The sequence below is a fragment of the Podarcis pityusensis genome (assembly GCF_964106645.2).
Source record: "Podarcis pityusensis genome assembly, chromosome: 12".
In the NCBI taxonomy this organism is placed as follows: domain Eukaryota; kingdom Metazoa; phylum Chordata; class Lepidosauria; order Squamata; family Lacertidae; genus Podarcis; species Podarcis pityusensis.
Window position 1 is genome coordinate 22,634,456 of NC_138037.1, and position 13,058 is coordinate 22,647,513.

The window sequence follows — 13,058 nt, forward strand, 5'->3', positions numbered from 1 at the left end:
CTTCCCACAGGCATCTGGTTGGCCACTGTGACAACATGATGCAGCTGGGTGAGATGAGCCACTGGCCTGATCCAGAAGGCTCTTTTTACATTCTTAATGGGGGGGGGGAATACGTCTTTCAGGCCAAACTGTAGGAAGATCTTCTGTCATGCTGTGCCATGTTGGCTAGATTACGGGGCTATAGATCTGATTTGCATTCTTCTCAATGGAAATCCGATGTGTAGAACTCCAGGACTGGCTTGTTCTGAATTTCTAAAAGCTATTGCAGTGACTGCCAATACCATAAAAGCTGGGCCATCCAAAACAGGATTGAAATCATTCGATGCATTATGTAGATACATTTAGTAATGCTAACTGTCAGTCATAATAGAACATTGAAGGCACAGTTAAGATGTCAGTTAAAATATAATAAGTCAATGCATTCTACAATACCTGCCAATTTATTGCCCAATTCACTCAGTTTGCCAAGAGCTCCGAAAGGGAGCCCTTGAATCCCTTTCTGCTGCCACTCTGAATAATTTGGTGGTGTTTGCAAACTTGGGTCACTTTGCTGCTCACCCTAACTTGAGTTACGAGTTATCAGTCCATAGGAGGACTTGTTCTCTTATCCTATGAATGCTAAGTTTTTTCTTTTTCTTTTTTTTTAATGATATTTATTAAGGTTTCAATAAAAGATTAAACAAAAAAACATAGACGAAAAATACACAATTCAAATGAATGCTAAGTTTTTTCAGGAGCCTTTGAGAGCTTCTCTCAGAAGCTATTTGAACATTTAAGTATACGATGTCCACTGGCTCACACCTGTCCATATGCCTGACACACTCCCCACAAATGCTAAAATGTTCGTAAGACAGGACTTGCCTTTGCAGAAGCCATGTTGATTCTTTTTCGTTAATTCTTTCTCGTTGATTCTTGTGTAGGCTTGGCTATATCACAATTCATGTTATCTTTAACATAGTCCCCAATCTACCTGAAACAGATATTAAGCAAATTGACCTGCACCTTCCTGGATTCTGGTCCCCTAATCTTTAAAAACTAGTGTTACATTTGCTGTTTTCCAGCCCTCTGGTACAAAGGCCAATCTTTGTTGAGTGGTAACCACCTGCTTGATTAAGATGGCTTGGCATTACATAATTGCTCTTCATTTTTGAGGAAAAGCTACAGCACTAAAGGTTACGCATTTTATACTTAGAGCAGATAACATGATGGAAAAAGTTGAAAGATTGCACTTTAAACATTTAACGCAAACTATTCAAACCAGCAATTGCTATAGTTACTGTGGTAGCATCTGCAAACCCATAGGACATCTTAAGTTGGCAGGTCAGACTATCTCTCTCTTTCTAAAATGTGACTCATTTACAAGAACCAGATCCACTCTTCATACTCAGTAAAGGAACTTGCAAGATGTGTAACCTTATAGAAGAATAACGCAAATTCCCAAAATATTCATGCATGGCAGTGATTCTTTAAATATAGAATGAGTCCAAATGGATACAGGGCATCTTGGAGGGATGGTAGTGTAAAGATAAGTTCATGAGCCCTGTGGTACCTGCCTTCCTACATTGTCCATCTCCCTAAAAGATAAGAGAGGGTTGTCTATATTGGATCTCTGGGATAACTTTCTATCTTCCAACCTGATAGAAAAGAAGAGCTGTTTGTTCTCTTCTAATGATGCTGCTCTGTATGGCTTTAGATAGTCTGATGCCTTGCTCTTCTTTTAGCGCAGGTGATAATGCCTCATGCCATATATGCTTGGCAGCTTTAGGATGTAGTTGCACCACTGTATTCAAGGTGTTCTGAACTTTCACCTGCAGAGCTGATGATTAATTTGGCCCCCCTTCCATGTGTATCTTTACTTTTTGCCCTCCCCAACCCAGTATTAGCAGACTTTGAAAAAACACTGAGCTGATGTCTAGTAACCCTGTTACTGTTGGAGGATGTTTTGTGAGGATTTTTCTTTGAATACCATATTTTTCCATGTACAGTGGTACCTCGGGTTACATATGCTTCAGGTTACAGACTCCGCTAACCCAGAAATAGTGCTTCAGGTTAAGAACTTTGCTTCAGGATGAGAACAGAAATCCTGCTCCGGCGGCACGGCGGCAGCAGGAGTCCCCATTAGCTAAAGTGGTGCTTCAGGTTAAGAACAGTTTCAGGTTAAGAACGGACCTCCGGAACGAATTAAGTACTTAACCCGAGGTACCACTGTATAAGACACCCCCTTGTATAAGACGACCCCCCTTTTTAACCCAAAATTAAGAAATTAAGTTGTTTAGCTTTTTGGGGTGGGGTGGGGAGGTCACTTCCGCCAATCGCTCACCCGCCTGCCCACCACTGCTGATTGCACACCTCGCCGCAGCCAATTGTCTGCCAGTTTGCCGCCACCAACAGCCCACCCGTCCACTTGCCACAGCCACCAATCGCCAGCAGGCCATTAATCGCACGTTCCCCCCCTGCATTCACTATCTGTGTATAAGACGACACCCAATTTTTGCCTAATTTTTTTTTAGCAAAAAGCATAATCTTATACACGGAAAAATACGGTACTTCTCTTGGGGAAACCAGTGTGAGGAAATGAAACACTGTATTAATTACACCAAAGCAGGCAGAGTTACTTAAGTTGCAAAACCCCAGCTGGGCATAGGGTTAGACAGTAAATCCTAACATAGTTGAAGGCATTGGCAAAAGGGAAGAAGAATCTTGCCGAAGGCTTTTAGTTTGTAAAACTCTGAAATACTGGAAACCTACTATGTAATTTCAACTTCATTGTTCAAACTGTGAGTTCTAGTGCTCATGCAGCCAAAGTGGCACTACCCAAGCAACAAGAGGGAGGTATTAGCAGTCTCGGGAACTTCAAAGTTTTCAGAAGTGCATCTTTAGAAAAGCCCTAAGGAGAATGTCCAGAATAGCCCAGTGCAGACTGAGCATGCTCAGTGAGCATAGAATGTTGACAAACTCCAGTGGGGGTGGGGGAGGATGGAATGCAGTGGTTGGAATTGTGCAGAATTTGGTTGCAGATCTCACTTGTATCTGCTGAAATCCCCTGGTCTAGAGATTGAATTCATGAATGTACACCTTATTTTCTATTAAGGTTAGAATAGAATAGTTTGCACAATTAAAATCAATGGGCATATAAGTGTGTGCTAGTTCCTGTAACTTCAGTTGTAAATAGAACCTGTTCAGGGTTTTGTGGTGTTTTCTGGAACTGTAAGTACAACCATCTCAGAAGCGGAGTCTGTATAATTAGCCTCAGGCTGGCTTGATCTGAGCATTCCCTTGATGGCACTCTTGATACTGTGTGGATACTCCTAAAATATCTTGATTACAAGTAAGACTTGACACTTGACTTATATCGAGACGTAAGCTATAGATTTGCCAATATAACCATGTAATGCACCTTGTGATGGCCAAAGAAAATCCAAAGACCATCCCGTCACTGTCAGCGACAGTGGCACCATTGACACAGCACAGTAAACCTTTTGTTAGCTGTTTACTATGTATGTGTCTAAAAGGGCTCTTTCGCTCCTCCCCACTCACATTGGGAAGGAAACAAAGCATGATCCCTGGCTTAGCATTTCCACCCGAAATGAGGATTGGGCTTTGTTTTGTACCCAACAAACCATGAACTCTAGCCAATGTTTGCTCTTGGCTTACTGATCAGGGTTTGTTGGGTGCAAAACAATCCACTATCTCTGTTTTGGGTGTAAATGCTAAGTCCACGGATCATGTTTTGTTTCCTCCCAGCATAAGCTGAGAGGGGCAAAGATTTTGCCCATGCATTGTAAGACATTGGTTTTCGAGGTACCATGAAGTGCATATGCAGCCATTAATTTGTGCATTTGTCATTGTTTAAGCTGAGCTGCAAGTTGTGTTTCTATGCTGATTTTATTATTGTAAATCTTGTATCACCATTGTTGAGTGGTGATGTTGGAACTGGTGCCAAAGCACATATAAAAAGGTTGTCTTTGTGTTGCCATAGAGCACATCACTCTGGAGTAAGTTAGCTTGGTATTAAAGCATATGGCAAGCCCCCCCAACTTAATTCATTTCTTTACAGTTAATACTTTTTTCACTTTATGATTTTCTTTCTGGTTAGAGGTATGCAGTCTTCCATTGCCCCCCACCCCTATTCTATCACTGAATCATCTGCTTTTTCTTGGCAAACTTTCTCAAGACTGTTTACGGTAGCATCAGCAGCATAATTATTAGGGCTGATGGGCTTGCTAGATAATATGCAGTCACTTCCTCAAAATGCTTTTCAGTTGAGCAGATTGAATGCAGGCAAGATGAAAGTACTCAGTATGCCTTTAAGTTACCGTATTTTTCGCTCTATAGGATGCACCGGACCATAGGACGCACCTTGTTTTAGAGGGGGAGAACAAGCAAAAAAAATTCTCCCCCTCTCTGCTCAGCGCCACTTCAGCGAAGCGGCAGGAGAAACGGAGCCCCTTCCATTTCTCCTCCCACTTTGCTGAAGGAGCGCTGCGCAGCTCTCCCTCTCTGCTGAAGCCAGGAGAGTCTTGCTCTCCCGGCTTCAGCAAAAGGAACCAGAAGACTTTGGAGCGCAGCGCGAGGTCCCGCTGTGCTCCAAATGCTTCAGGGATAGCCACCTGAAGCCTTTGGAGCGCAGCGGGAGCTCGCACTGCGCTCCAAAGGCTTCGGGTTCCTTTCGCTGAAGCCAGGATAGCCGCGAGGTCCCGCTGCGCTCCAAAGGCTTCAGGCGGCTATCCCTGAAGCGTGGAGAGCGAGAGGGGTCGGTGCGCACCTCTCGCTCTCCAGGCTTCAGCGAAAGCAACGCGTAGCCTCCGGAGCGCGGAGGGAGCGCTCCCTCTGCACTTCAGAGGCTTCGCGTTGCTATCACTGAAGCCAAGGAGCCTGCATTCGCTCCATTGGACGCACACACATTTCCCCTTAATTTTTGGACGGGGAAAGTGCGTCCTATAGAGCGAAAAATACGGTAATTGCGCTCTTGGAGACATGGGACCCCTTGTATGTTGGTTTACTGTTATAGCAATCAGCCCCCATGACTATGAGCTGGTTCATATGTAAAGCTAAGCCAAACCATGGCTTAGCATGAATGGGCGAGTTCCTGAGGAAACCCCAGTTTATTTCACTTCAGTGCAGCAATGGCAACGCAGGAGGAACAAAGCAGCTACAATCTTCTCTTTGCCACAGTCTGGGTTAGCATTACAGGTGCCTTCTAGAAGACAATCTATTCCCCCTAAGATAAGATGACATCACTTGGATTCCAAATCAGAGTGGTCAAAATATGCAAAAACTGCTAAAAGTTACTATGCACCAAAATTCCAAGGTTAGAGCCAGGATACAATTCAACAAAATAGGTTCTTAACTTCAAAACTATTAACGGAGGTAGGATCTTACAGGTTGAAGAATCAAGCTTATTTTCCATCCCTTATATTCTACAACTTCGGCATAAATTTATCTTCCCAGAGTGGCTAAGTAGTAAGGCAGTAGGAATCTGAAATGAAAAATGGCTGTCATAATAGCTAATGCTGCTGATTTCTAGCACATGATTGAAGTAGATTCATTAGTATGTAAAATGCCATATGTACACATGCCTTAGCGATCATTAGTTTTACAGTGGTACCTCGGGTTAAGTACTTAATTAATTCCAGAGGTCCGTTCTTAACCTGAAACTGTTCTTAACCTGAAGCACCACTTTAGCTAATGGGGCCTCCTGCTGCCGCTGTGCCGCCGGAGCAGGATTTCTGTTCTCATCCTGAAGCAAAGTTCTTAACATGAAGCATTATTTCTGGGTTAGCGGGGTCTGTAACCTGAAGCGTATGTAATCTGAGGTACCACTGTATTTTTAAACTTGGGATTAATTCCCAACTTGCATGCATGCTTTATCTTATGTGGAAGTGGTGGGGGGACGCAGGTGGCGCTGTGGTCTAAACCACTGAACCTCTTTGGCTTGCTAATCCAAAGGTCAGTGGTTCGAATCCGTGTGATGGGGTGAGCTCCTGTCGCTCTGTCCTAGCTTCTGCCAACCTAGAAGTTTGAAAGCATAATATTGTGAGTAGATAAATAGGTACCGCTGTGGCGGGAAGCTAAACGGTGTTTCCGTGTGCTCTGGTTTCTGTCACGGTGTTCCTTTGCGCCAGAAGGGGTTTGGCCATGCTGGCCACATGACCCGGAAAAGCTGTCTGTGGATGAACGCTGGCTCCCTCAGCCTGAAAAGAAAGATGAGCGCCGCACCCCATAGTTGCCTTTGACTGGACTTAACTGTCCAGGGGTCCTTACCTTTTACCTTTACCTATGTGGAAGTGATAGAAAATGCATGATGATTGAAATTGTTTTACTAGCAGTTAGAGCTGAACAGCACTGAGAAACTTACTGAATATAAACTCTCTCATTTTCATTTGGTAATGCTTTGTGCTCCAGTATACAGCAACAAGTTTAAGATCTGAAGCACTGAGTCTTTTGATGAGAGCTACAGAGGAAAGCATACTGCTATTGGTGCTTTCATCTATTTTGTTGAGGGGAGAGCTCTTATTTTTATTGATCCAAGTTTGGTATGATTTCTTTACTTATTCTGCATGTTCTCTATATGTTTTCCTAAACACATGGATGTTTGTTGCAATTGTTGCTACAAATCCTAAGCATATGCAAAGCTTTGGTTTCAGTTCAAATTCCAGTATTAGTAATTGTTCTGCCTCCTAACCCATCTTTGAATCGGCCTGTCCAAGCAACATAATTGCCGGCAAACTACCTGTATTCGATTTATGCTTTCCTGATAAACCTATTATGCCATTCTATCTGTCTTGTTTTCTGAGGTGTAGGTTCTTGGAGAGGTTTGAATCATGCTTGGCTCATTAGTTCACAGCTGTCAGCATTTGCTATTGCTAGCATTCAATTCAAGTGTACTTCAGGGGTCAAGAATATATAAAGACTGTTGAGCCACTCTGCTACACTGAGTTTCTGAAATCATAATTTTGAGAATCACCTTCACTTTTTCAATCTGAATGCTAAGTTAGGTGATGTACTTAAATGTGGAGTTCTGCAAGTATCCGTTTGCATTTTAATGGTCTAGAGATGGCTAACTTTCCAATGCTTATCTTAAAGAGGAAGATAAAATGAAGCAGTTTCCTTTGTGCACTGTTACGAAGATGACAAGATTCTCCTCACTCAGTTGGATACTACATGTTTCACTTTTGGTGTTCTCTTTATTCTAGCTCCTGTTGGAGAATTTGATTTTTGTCTGTCTGATTCTTGCCAAAAGGATGTGTATTGATTGCCATCCTTTTTATATAACCCTAAGAACTGCAAGTTGTATGTTCTGCTGATTGCGAAAAATTTGTCACCACAACAGACACCATGGAGTTGGCATGTTTACTTTGCAGTCTTCTTCAATGAGTTCTGCAATGCTACAGCTACATGGGTTAAAGCCTAGTTGCGCACAACTATACATTTGTTCTGTAGAGACTTTTATATGTTAAACAAGTCATGTGAACTGGCCTCTACCAAGGCACTGGAAGCACAAATTGCTGTGTGGATTCTTCACTTCGAATCTCTTTAATGGAGGGTGTGTCGTTGACAAAAATTGATGTTGCGCAGTTATTAACCAGCTGTCTTCAACAACTATGAGTGACTGGATGGCTGGAGTACTGTCACAGTGCTAGCAAATGGAGCAGTGCATACACGGATGCCATTCCTGCTATATATAGGTCTTCAGGGATTTCTCTGTGTACCCACCGGAAATCTTTCTGGACTGATCTGTGCTCACAACTGAGAAAGGGAGTATGGCTCCATAGTCAGTAATGTTGTTTAATGTAAGGGCATTGCGAGCATGAAAACACTGTACTCTCTACGATATATAATTGTTCTAAACTATTTTTAAATGTTCTGTGGCTGACTACAGTTGGTATAGTTAGTGTCATCAGCACCAGCTGAAGTTTCTGAACAGTCTTCAGAGGCAGCCTCACATATAACATGTTGCAATGATCTAACCTCGAGGTTACCAGAACATAGGTGGCAGAAGTTAGGATATCTCTGTCCAGTTGGGGTGCTGCTGGGCCACCAGCCAAAGCTGGTAGAAGGCACTCTGTGCCACTGAGGCCACCTGAACCTTAAGTAATGTCAATTGATTGAGAAGTATCCCCAACCTGTGTATCCGCCCCTTCAGAGAGAGTGTAACACCATCAAGAGCAGGCAACCTCCCATCCATCTGGTATAGGGAACCACCCACTAACAGTGACTCAGTCTTAACTGGATTGAGTTTCAGTTTATTGGCTCTTATCCAGTCAATCACCACTGCAAGGCAACTCACTTTCCAGCACATCCCCTGCCACACCTGAGGGCCCTATCCTCAGGAATGGCTGTGGGGGTTGGAGGCTTGTTTGGAAGAGAGTTGGAGCTGTTGACTCCAATCTTTGACCTGACCAACTAGAAATTGTAGACCTTTGTTAGCTAGTATGAGCACTATAGGCGAGATCTAGCAATAGATAAGTCTTGGAAGAATATATATATTAAGGCTGAACTTCTAGACACATTTTTTGCTGGTTTAGTGGGATTTCCTGATTCCCTCCTCCATTTTTGCCAAGACTGGCAACAGTGGCTGTTTGTAATTAGCAATTTGTTGGGCCATTGATTACATAATACTGTTATGTATTATTTATGTTATGTATTATTAATTATGTAATTCTACATAATTATGTAGAATTACTATTCTACATAAAAGTATGGTACCTGGAATGCATAGTTATTTCTTTGATTTGGAAGACCTGGATTCATATCCCATGTCTACTGTGGACTTGGAGTGACCTTCCTGTGGTCAGTGAAGTAGTAATAAAACAAATGTATTGGAAGTAAAATAAGCTTCTTAAATATGAGTAGTCCAAACTTCAAAAGTTGCTTCTTCTAGCTATGTATACTTCAGATGGTATTTGGATCAGTTCCATGAACTCTGAGTAGTAATAGCCTAGTTCTTTGATCTTAACAGCTGTTTGACAAAGGCTTGTCTTGTCAGTGGTGCAGAGTGACCTGATACTCAAATTAGACATGTCATGTAGGTCAAACAGGATTCATCATTACTTTGGCCTAACTGCATCATACTTCAGACTCGGCATTGTGTTTATTTAGCTGACAAGAAGATCAAATATCAATCCAGAAAAACAATTTTGTTAACTTCTGTGCATGTTCTCTTTGCAGATTTTGTTTCTGCTGCTCTTTATGTCTTTTTCCCATTTCTGTTAAAGAAGAAGAAGAAGAAAGCCAATAATATTGCAGCTGCCACATCGTCAAGGCACTTAATTCAGATTAGTTGCACTGTATATGTTGGATTGCTTCTGAAATAAGTGGTTTGAGGATTGTAGTCTCTGTTACATTCCCCATGGCACAGACACCATCTGTTCCGTTTGCTTCTTGTGGCGGCTTGAGCATAATACATGGATTGCAGCCTTTTTTTCTTATCTTGAGCTTCTAGGGAAGAATACATTTAGTTACTAGTCCTTGTTCATAGTATACTTTCTTCAACTTGTGAGTAAAAAAATCATCTTGGTCTCCTAGCTAGAAAGAATGAAAGGTTTAAAAGGATGTTGACATTCTTGGTTGGAGATGGGACACCATGTAACCTCTTAGTTTCTAAGAGTACTTAAATAAACAACTTTTGTGTTTTTGCTCTTGCATGCTATGGCAGAACCCCAGTGGAACTGCTAATGTGATCCCTAGAGGATTAATAAACATCAAAGCAGGAAATGTTTACTAGATGCTTTAGAAGTATTGCATGTTGAAACTCTTGGTTAAAAGCACATTTGGTCAGTGATGAAGCCTTAGTTTACTGAATTGGAATGACTTAAAAAGTGGGATACTAATATACATACAGGGAATTTTTGAAAAGCCTTCTATCCGCGGGAATGGTGGCAGCAGTGGTTACTTGAGCAATATCTTGTTATAAACTACGGTTATTGTCCATAGAACTGGGGGAAGTCCCATAGTCATAAGAGCTTCTCTCTGTGTTCTCAGCAAGGAATGGAGTCTGTAGTCCAATGCCAACCGCTGTGTGCTTGACAACAATTTCTAACTAGGTCTAGTACAAAACCATTGTAATGGCTATTTAGGTTATTTTCACCCTGTCTTGCAACTTAAAAAAAAAATCCTCAGGGTAGCTTATGAAACACAATATACACAACAGGGATCTGTGCTGCTTTCTTCTCCTGCAAACAGTGAGGGCAGGACCCAGGTGGGTAGTTTGTTCCAGGCAGGCTGACTGCCACTGTGGGAAGCTATAAACCATTGCTTTCCCTAAGCACCATCACCAGAGGCTGCTTCCTTTCTTCTCTTCACCTGCCCCCTCCCAGGATTCTAGTCCACAGAGACATTTCTGAACATGGGGGGGGGGGTCTGAATGGAGACTGCACTGGATTGTGCCCAGTCTTGTAACTCTCTCTAGCCATATTAACACAGCTTTGTTAATATACAGCCAAAGATAGCTAACCTGTGGCCCTAGATGGTGTTAGACTATAACTCCTATTACCCTGGCCCACTGACTGTGCTGGTTAAGGATGATGGGAGCTGGTGTCCCAATGGCATTCAGAGAGCCACAGGCTAACTGCTAATTTAGAATGACATTTACAAGCAGGAGTAAGCCGCAGCAAGCCTTGAACTTGTACCCTTCCGTTCTCCCTATCCTCCAGGAAGTGGCGTTTGGAAGCTTCAATATTAACCATGGTTAACATGAACCACCACAAGTGAACTTGTGGTTTGTCTGGAGTGAGATACCACAAGGTCAGGTCTGGACACTAAAGCCAAACCATGGCTTAACTGCTGGCCGCATGGCGACAGCAGCAGAAACGAAGCAGCTGTGATTTTTGCCCCAATCATGTTTCACTCTTGCTCGTTCACACTTCGCAGTGGTTTGAATTGTCCAGTGAAACTCAGCAGAATTTACTTCCAAGGTTTTGATCTTCTTCACAAATCATCATCTGTCAGTTTAAATTCTGTATTTTAGAGTTATACCCTACATTCACAATTGTATATGGGGTTGAAACACAGATAGCTAAGAGCGTATAAAAGATAATAGTTAAAAAGTAATTAAACTACAATAGAATTAAAACAATGTAAAAACAAATCTGTTGAAATGCAGGCAGTAAAAAAAACCAGCACAGCACTATTAAAAGCCCTTTCCTTAAAAGCAGTCAATTCCCCAAAGCCTGCCAGAGCATGACAAATCTTCACTTGCTGGCAAAGGGACAACAAAAAGGAAGCCAGACTAGCCTCTCCATTAACGGAATTCCAAAATCTGGGAGCAGCCACTGAGAAGGCCCTACCAAATGTGCCTAGAAGAGTGATGGGACTGAGAGAAGGGCCTCACCCAAAGATCTCAGACCCTGTGCAGGTTCATAAGGGAGAATATGGTCTTTCAGATAGCCTGGGCCTAAGCCATATGGAAATGGAATTGCTGACCACCAGATGTAGCAGTGGCCAACCCATTAGATGGTGGATGGGAGAGATTGGTGGTAGAGGTGTGTGGAAACCTCTGGCTTGTAATGTCTACTGAATGTAGCCTACTGTACAAAGTTAAGAATTGCATCTGTTGCTGTCCTCACTTTCGCCTCTGGCCTTGCCAACTTAATTGCCTCTGGGGACATCCACCACTGTCATGTGACACACACCCAACTGTTGCTTGTGCATGAATTTAAAATGTTCCCAACCCCTTGTATTGAAAAACAAAGGCTGTGTGTGTGTGTGTGTGTGTGTGTGCATGTACACATGCGCTCTTCTTGGAACCAGACTGTGATTTGCTTGTTTTAAAAACGAGGAGTTACATTTCCCTATGAAGGACAGTCAGATTAACTATAGCTATTATAGATCTGTTAGTTGTCTTGCACGAACTGCTAGGCCTGCTCTGACTTACAACTTTGAAGTAGAAATAAGATTTCCTTTGCTCAATGTGCATTTGCTTAATACAAAGGGTTTAGGGCAACAATAGATGTTATAGTCTTCCCATCCTAGAAGCTATGTTCTGAATTTTACAAAATAGGGTTTACTTAACATCTGGACATATGTTATCTAAACATGGAAAAACTTTCCAGACAGTATGCCCAAATTAGATCCTCAAACAGCTGGAGAGTGGTTGCATCTGGATGTCTGAAAAGATTTTAGATTGAAGTAAGAACACAGATTTAGCATTTTGGCACACTTCAGATAGCTTGGATTCTAAAAGGGATCCCAAAGCATGTGAACTGTAATTTTTTTTAATACAGTTCATAGAACTTACTTTGTACACTAATAGTTATTATGGTATGTTACAGTTCTTAATTTATCACACACACAAACATGCAGACTACATTCACCCTTTTCTGACTTATCAAGGTGCTTCTGGTGTATCATCCTCAGATGCCGCTGTGGTTCTTGTGGGCAATGGAGACCTGAAAATGTTTACCAGATTGGTTAGTCTGGCCAGGGCTTTTGCACAAATGAAGTTGTCTTAGGCAGAGTTGGGCCACTTGCAAAGGTATTTCTCAGTCCTGCTACCTTGAGATCCTTTGAATTAAAAATCCTGGGCTTTTAGCACACAAAACAATTGCTTTGCCTCTGAACAAAGCATTCTTCCCTAACATACCAAAATTTACCATTATCATATTCAAGACCATTTCCTTAGGATATAGGAGGGTCCTATCCCTTATAAAAGTACTCTTTCTGATTTGTAGCAACATAGTACACAGTAACCATTGTTTTTCATGCAAATTGCACTTCACCAGATAAGACAAAACCATCGTTCTACACTATGGCACAGAATGGTTCAGCTTTGTCTGGCTCCTCCCAGTCTTCAAAGCCAGGCACCAAAAACCTTGAAACAATAGAGTCTTCTTCAGTTTCTGTTGACCATCACTTTAATTGAAGATGTGATTTTGAGCAAGGCCTGAGAACAAAGACTTCTCAAAGCTTGCCTCGCTGTGCCTGTCTCCATTGTGTTCAGTTCCAAGCTATCTGTATGCAGTTAGGCAAGCTTCTGTGCCATTCATACCTTCTGTAATCGAGTGAGTCTGCTGGGGGGAAAATGTCAGTTGTGTATGTGATGTAAAATGTCACTTTAG

General features: G+C 42.2%; 1 protein-coding gene across 3 annotated transcripts in view; it reads left to right on the plus strand.

Moving 5' to 3' along the window:
- The window catches only part of PIP4K2A (phosphatidylinositol-5-phosphate 4-kinase type 2 alpha), a 182,652-nt gene that overhangs the window by 125,884 nt on the left and 43,710 nt on the right, over nucleotides 1–13,058 (plus strand). The gene's annotated exons all lie outside the window — the stretch shown is intronic.